We start from the raw sequence: 8,197 nt of genomic DNA, 5'->3' as shown, positions 1-8,197 counted from the left end.
TCCTTTTTGCACATCGATCATAGTTCGGCCTGTAGCTAAGAATGGTCTCCCTAAGATAATGTGAATCTTCTTATCTTCCTTGAAATCAAGAATTACAAAGTCAGCAGGGAAGAAGAGTTTATCCACCTTGACCAAGACATCCTCCACTATACCTCATGGATAAGTGATGGAACGGTCAGCTAGTTGCAATGACATGTAGTTGGTTTCAGATCAGGCAGACCAAGCTTTTTGAAGATAGATAAGGGCATCAGATTGATGCTAGCTCCTAAATCACATAAACACTTGTCAAACGACAAGTTTCCGATGGTGCAAGGAATAATGAAGCTTCCAGGATCTTTAAGCTTCGGAGGCAACTTCTGTTGCAGCACAACACTGCATTCCTCCGTTAGAGCAAAGGTCTCTAAGTCATCGAGCTTCACTTTCCGAGAGAGAATACCTTTCATAAACCTCACATAGCTAGGCATCTATTCAAGAGCTTCAGCGAAAGGTATGTTGATATGAAGTTTCTTGAACACCTCCAGAAACTTAGCAAATTGCTTATCCAGCTTTTTCTTCTGCAGCCTCTTAGGAAAAGGAGGTGGAGGATAGATGTGTTTCTCTCCTGTGTTACCCTCAGGAGGAGTGTGTTCCACAGTAGTCTTCCTTGGTTCCACCTCTGCTTCCTTTTGCACTTCTTCTTCAGCCACAACTGCATTTTCTGAAACATGAGATTTTTCAGGCTCTTCGTCTTGCTGAACTTGGGGGCTTGCGACCTTTCCAGACCTTAAGGTGATGGCATTCACCTATTCTTCAACTTCCCTCTTGCCTGGATTTATTTCTGTATTACTAGAAAGCGTTCCTGGTGGGCGATTCAATAAGGCATTAGCAATTTGCCCTATTTGGTTCTCCAGAGTCTTGATAGAAACAACCTGGCTTTGGCATATAAGAGCCTAGTTTTTGCACATAAGCCTCAACTCCTCCAATTCAGATTTTTCATTCAAAGATAGACCCGCATCATGAGTTTGTTGTTGAAGTTGGAGTTGTTGTCTTGGTGCAAATTGTTGTTGAAAACCAGGAGGGTTGAATAGCTTATTTCCAAACTGCTGGAACGGCTGTTGCATCACATTCTGATTGTTTCTCCAGCTGAAGTTAGGATGATTCTGGTTGTCAGGATAATAAGTGTCAGGAACTGGCTGCTGTGATCTCTGAAAGTTGCTCACAAACTGAGCTGAGTCACTAGATATATCACATTGCTCTGTCGTATGCGGACCCGCACACAGCTCACAAACACTGATTATCTGCTTAACATCATAGTTAGCCAGAGAATCGATCTTCATAGACAACGCCTTCAGTTGAGCAGTGATAGCCGTAGTTGTATCCACTTCCAGAACTCCCGCTACCTTGCCCTATGGAAATTTCTGGGTTGGATACTGATATTCATTAGCAGCCATCAGTTCAATTAGATCATAAGCTTTTTTATAGCTCTTCGCCCATAATGCCCCACCTGCTGCTGCATCGAGCATGGGTCTGGACTGTGCTCCCAACCCATTGTAAAAACAATTGATGATCATCCAATCAGGCATTCCATGATGAGAACACTTCCTAAGCATCTCCTTGTAGCACTCCCAAGCTTCATATAAAGATTCTCCTGATTGCTGCGCAAATTGAGTAAGAGCATTCCTGATTGCAGCTGTCTTCGCCATAGGGAAGAATTTAGTAAGAAACTTCTGAGCAAGATCTTCCCAAGTCGTAATCGAACCAGCTGGTAGAGAGTGTAACCAGCTCTTAGCCTTGTCCCTTAGAGAGAATGGGAACAGTCTCAGCTTCACAGCATCTTCAGAAACACCGTTGAACTTGAAGATGTCGCAGATCTCAAGGAAATCCCTAATGTGCGTATTGGGATCTTCCGTTGAAGAACCCCCAAACTGGATTGAATTCTGCACCCATTGAATTATGTCAGGCTTGATCTCAAAGGTATTAGCTGTGACAGCTGGCCGGATAATGCTAGATTGAATGTCATTGATCTTGGCTTGAGAAAAATCCATCAAGGCTTTCTTTCGTGCTGCTGGATCTCCCATAGTAATGAGTACCTGAAACACAAACAAATAAACCGTGAAAGTAAAAGAATCTGAGTCACTGAACTTTAACGACCACTAATGACAAGCACATAAACTAAAAATTAACACCGAGTCCCCGGCAGCGGCGCCAAGAACTTGTTAGGGCGAAAACACGCGCTAATATTCACGCAAGTATACGCATTCACAAGTAGTATAAGATATAAATCAGATTCATTCCCACAGAGACTGGTTTAGGTTAAGTTCAATTTATGCACCTATGCAACAATGTATGGTTATCGCTCAATGCTAAGACAAATAACAAATTGGGTTTTTATTAAACTAAGAGATTATACTAAATAACATTAACTAAGAAAATTGAGATTGAATTAATATATATAACAAAGATGGGATTCTAACTTCATTAAATACTTCATTCAATAGCCTTATTGTTCTTAACCTTAGCATGTGATGGCGATGACACTAATCAGATAACACGAAACTGATAAACGCCAACTTTCGTTGCACGAGTACCATTCTACCAGACATCCACAAAAGAGATAGAAGCTGAATAGGCACCAATTATATTGAGACCCTATATGTTTATAGAATTTGATAACATAACGGTTTAAGCACAGGTTATCTATCTTGATTACATAGGGCAAGTAAAACGGTTAGAGTTACCTACGAATCATGCATACACATACATGAACCTATGCTAGCATGGCAAGTTCTAAACCTCTATATTCACCGTCGCTTCAATAGAGATTAACACGCTATCTTATATGTTAGCTACACACATAAGATGAATAAGCACAACCAATACTAGGATATCAATCAATCACCACACACCAAGATATCAAAACAAATTAACTATTGAAATCCATAAGTAAATCCGCTAGAACCTCATGACAATGATTAGCCCATAATTGAACTCATTGTCACCATGGGTTCCAATGAAAGCATGGTATAAACAAGGTCTTAATAAACTGAATAATAATCAAAGTACGAATAAACGAGATCTAAGTTCAACAAGAACGAAAACGAGCATCCAAAGTTACAACTAATTCAAAGAATCACAAGTTGAAAACAATATCTTCTTTTTCGGAGTTGTTCTGTGCTTTTAGGTCTTCTCCTTGGTATCCCAATCTTCCCGGATGATGAAAATCCTTTTTTAAGTATATATACGCGCCTAGTGGACCTGGACCCTTAAAATCATCAAATTCCACTCAAAAAAGGCTTTTTCAGCGAAATCAGCGACCAGCCGCGCCTTGGGCGGCCGCTCAGCTCTCTGGGCGGGCGCTTAGCTCTCCTGGGCGGCCGCTCAACTCTCCTGGGCGGGCGCTCAGCTCCTGTCTGAAAAAATTTCTGATGAATCTTGTTTTGACCATGACTTGATTCTACTTGTCGGAATTAGGCGATTCAACTGCCCACGTGAAGCTATTGAGATTCTCTACAACTTAAAAATGGCCTTGGCTTCCAATTCTGATCACTTTTTATCATATTTCCTTTAAAAGCTCTTTTTTTCATATAACTGATACCTGAAATGCAATAACACAAAAACACATCAAAATACCAACAACTTGAGTCCAAAACACCAATTTAAGCTTATAATAAAGCATTCCAAGTGGATATAAAATCCACTTATCAATGATGGGATTAATGACATATCTACAGAATTATATCATTTGCGTGTTACACTTAAGTCCCTCACTAAGGAAAATGCTAAAATAAAAGAAAACAATCTATTTTTAAGTGAGAGGAATAATGTGATAGAATCTCAGTTTATTGAATTTGAGAAATTGAGAATTGAGTGTAAGATTGCTAAGGATGAATTAACTGAGTCCTTGAAGAAATAAGAGATTTTGAAGAAGTAACTTAAACAAGAACAAGAGGTGATTAAGGCATGGAAATCATCCAGAGATGTTCATGCTCAAATCACTAAGGTTCAAGGTATTGAGTCCTTTTGTGATGCAGCCTGGAAAAAGAGTAAGGAAAAGCTGGAATCCAATTTGGTTGAAGGATTGTTAACAGATGTAGACTCGACGAATGATGAGAGTCATCCGTAGGATAATCAAAAGGATTATCCGTCGAGTGACATAAATCCTCATCCGTCGGCTGTGAGCAAACCTGTGAGCAAAGCCAAACTTGTCAAGTTAAATGGAAAATATGGACCAGTTTCTAAAAGCTTCGTTCCAGGAGAATCAAGTCAAGTGAAGAAGGAGAAGAAAGTGAATGTTGGTCATCTGTCCATCAAGCAACTGAATGATAGATTAGAAAAGATTGAGGTTAAAACAGGAACTAAAAGGAAAAATAATAGAAATGGTAAAGTAGGGATTAACAAACATAACAACTACACACCTGATATGTATGCTCCAAGAAAAATCTGTGTTAAGTGTGGTAGTATTAATCATTTGTCTGTTAATTGCAAACTTTCCATACCTACTCCTACATCTATACCATCTTCTTTTCCCAACATGAATGCCATGCCTTCTATGCCTTTGAATGCAATTTCTGCTCAGAATATGAATGCACAATTTGCTAATATGCCATTTGCACCTAATCCTTATTATGCTGCATTTAGTATGCCTCAAATGCCATTTAACATGCCTTACTGGAATAACATGTTTGCAAATAGCATGCCTTTTCTGTTAATCAAAATGTGCATGATAATTCTGTTTTAATGACTGGTTTCAAAGGTCCAACTCAGATGACTAAGGATGAATCAGATATCCCCAAGTCAAATGAGATCAAACCTAAGAAATAAAAGAAGAAAGCTAACAAGGCAGGACCTAAGGAAACTTGGGTACCAAAATCAACTTGATTTGGTTTTGATGTGTGCAGGGAAACAAAAAGAATCTTTGGTACCTGGATAGTGGTTGTTTAAGGCACATGACTGGAGATTCTACCCTGCTCACAGAGTTCAAGAAGAGAGCTGACCGAAGTATTACTTTTGGATATGATAGCAAGGGTTATACTGTGGGATATGGCTTGATTTCAAAATACAATGTCATCATTGAGGAGGTTGCCCTAGTGGATGGTCTCAAGCATAATTTGCTGAATATCAGCCAGCTTTGTGATAAGGGCAATTCAGTAACCTTCAATTCAGAAGCCTGTGTTGTGTCTAACAAAAGAAGCAACAAAGTGGTTCTCACTGGTGTGAGAAGAGGAAATGTGTATCTAGCTGATTTCAACTCATCAAATGCAGAATCTGTTACTTGCCTTCTCAGTAAAGCAATTCAAGATGAAAGCTGGCTGTGGCACAAGAAGCTATCCCATCTAAATTTCAAGACCATGAATGAGCTTTTCAAGAAAGAACTGGTTAGAGGAATTCCTCAAGTGGAGTTTACCAAGGATGGACTGTGTGATGCCTGCCAAAAAGGGAAGCAGACCAAAACAACATTCAGAAAAAAGCTTGATTGAACAATTGAAGAACCTTTACAATTGCTACACATGGATCTATTTGGACCAGTCAATATGTTGTCCATCTCAAGGAAAAGATTTTTCCTAGTAATTGTAGATGATTTCTCAAAGTTCTCTTGGACATATTTCCTAAAGTCTAAAGATGAGACTAGTGAAATCATCATCAATCACATAAGGCAAGTCAACAATCATCTTGATTTCAAAGTAAGAAGAATCAAGAGTGACAATGGAATTGAGTTCAAGAATTCTGTGATAAGATCATTTTATGAAGAAAATGGAATAATGCATGAGTTCTCTGCAGCAAGAACTCCACAACAAAATGGAGTGGTAGAAAGGAAAAACAGGTCTCTTATTGAAGCTGCAAGAACAATGCTTGAAGAATCAAAGTTACCAACATATTTCTGGGCTGAAGCTATGAATACTGCCTGCTACACTCATAATATTTCTTTGGTTAATCAAGCAAAGTGCATGACACCATATCAATTGTTCAAGAACAAGAAACCAATTCTAAATTTTCTTCATGTCTTTGGCTGCAAATGTTATATATTGAGAAATCAGACTGATCAACATGGGAAGTTTGATGCTAAAGCAGATGAAGGAATCTTTGTTGGATATGCTGTGGGAAAAACATATATAGTCTATAATCTAAGAACCAACATTGTTATGGAATCAATATATGTTGTGTTTGATGATAAAAAGATTGAAGGACTGCAAGATGAAGATTTTCATGAGAGTCTCAAATTTGATAATGTGGAGATGGTTAGTGATGACAGTGATGATGAAAGTGATCAGGAAACAATGACAAAGGATAATGCAGAAAAATCTACTACTAATGAAGCATAAAATTCAACATCTGTCGAGTTGCAAAATGCTTCATCCGTCTGGAGATAATCTGCTTTATCCGTCGGGAGACAATTAGCCTCATCCGTCGGAACACAAAGTGCACCATCTGTCGGGTCTTCAAAAGAAGCTGAAAGTAAGAATAGATCACCTACAGAAAGCTCTCCTGTCTCAAATCAAAGATTCACAAACTCCGGGGGAGTTTCTTATAATCAAAACTCAGTCACACATCAAGACAACAATGAGGCCTCTTTATCTAGAGCTAATCTACCTCAACAAAGAAAATGGACTAAAGATCACCCTTTTGAGCTCATCATTGGTGATGCATCTTCTACAGTTCAAACAAGGAGAGCAACTCAAGAAGAATGTCTATATAACAACTTCCTATCTAAGGAAGAACCAAAGAAGGTAGAAGAAACTTTGTTGGATCCTGATTGGATTTTAGCTATGTAGGAGGAGCTAAACCAATTTGAAAGAAATAAATTATGGAAGCTGGTACCCAACCCTAAAGGAAATAATCCAATTGACACCAAATGGATATTCAGAAACAAGATGGATGAAAATGGCATAGTAGTCAGGAACAAAGCTAGATTGCTTGCTAAGGGCTATTATCTACAAGAAGGAATAGATTTTGATGAAACTTTTGCTCCTGTTGCAAGACTTGAAGCCATCAGAATTTTCTTAGCCTATACAGCTCATGCCAATTTCAAGGTCTATCAAATGGATGTCAATAGTGCATTTCTGAATGGAGATTTGGAGGAGGAAGTCTATGTTAGTCAGCCTACTGGTTTTGAAGATCCAAATTTCCCAAATCATGTCTACTATCGTTTGAAAGCACTTTATGGACTGAAGCAAGCACTTAATGCCTGATATGACACTTTATCAAAGTTTCTTTTGGAAAATCACTTCACAAGAGGTACTGTTGATAAAACTTTATTCTTTATAAATGTTAATGGCTCTAGTATACATGTTTAAATCTATGTAGATGATATTATATTTAGCTCTACAGATGAAAAACTTTGCAAAAAGTTTGCCAAATTGATGCAAAGTAAGTATGAAATGAGCATGATGGGAGAACTAACTTACTTTATTGGTTTGCAAGTTAAGCAAGTTAGTGACGGAATATTCATTACTCAAACTAAATACATTCATGATCTCTTAAAGAAGTTTGATCGAATGGATTGCACATCTGCAAAAACTCCCATGGCCACTGCAACTAAGCTTAAATTAAACACTACTGAAAAGTCTGTGGATATTTTAAGTTATAGGGGCATGGTTTGTTCACTTCTGTACTTAACAGCTAGTAGGCCAGATATAATTTTTGCTACTTGTCTTTGTGCTAGATTTCAGGCTGATCCTAGAGAATCTCATTTAGTAGCTATTAAGAGAATTTTCAGATATCTCAAGGGAACACTAAAACTTGGCATTTGGTACCCTAGAGATTCTGGTTTTGATCTAACTGGTTATTCAGATGCAGATTATGCAGGTTGTAAAATAGACTGAAAAAGTACAACATGAACCTGTCAATTTCTAGGAAACAAGCTTGTGTCCTGGTTCAGTAAAAAGCAAAATTCAGTTTCTACTTCTACAACTGAAGCTGAATACATTGCTGCTGGTAGTTGTTGTGCACATATTTTTTGGATGAAAAACCAGTTGTTGGACTATGGTCTACAAGTAAATATGATTCCTATTTTCTGTGATAACACAAGTGCAATTGCCATCACTGAAAATCCAGTACAACATTCAAGAAAAAAGCACATAAACATCAAGTACCACTTCATTAGGGAACATGTGATGAATTGTACTATGGAACTTTATTTTGTTCCAAGTGAAAAGCAGCTTGCAGATATATTTACCAAGCCACTTGATGAATCCACCTTTTCAAGGTGGGTAAGTGAATT

General features: G+C 38.1%; 1 non-coding gene across 1 annotated transcript; it reads left to right on the top strand.

Moving 5' to 3' along the window:
* The first annotated feature begins 1,560 nt into the window (after window positions 1–1,560).
* Window positions 1,561–1,667, top strand: LOC141663350 (small nucleolar RNA R71). The gene has a single exon (XR_012551427.1). It is a non-coding gene; the product is annotated as a small nucleolar RNA R71 (small nucleolar RNA).
* The last annotated feature ends 6,530 nt before the right edge of the window (window positions 1,668–8,197 follow it).

This window comes from Apium graveolens, chromosome 5, assembly GCF_009905375.1.
Source record: "Apium graveolens cultivar Ventura chromosome 5, ASM990537v1, whole genome shotgun sequence".
NCBI classification, from domain to species: domain Eukaryota; kingdom Viridiplantae; phylum Streptophyta; class Magnoliopsida; order Apiales; family Apiaceae; genus Apium; species Apium graveolens.
The sequence above is the reverse complement of the archived record's forward strand: the minus strand, read 5'-3'. Positions and strand labels throughout refer to the sequence as shown.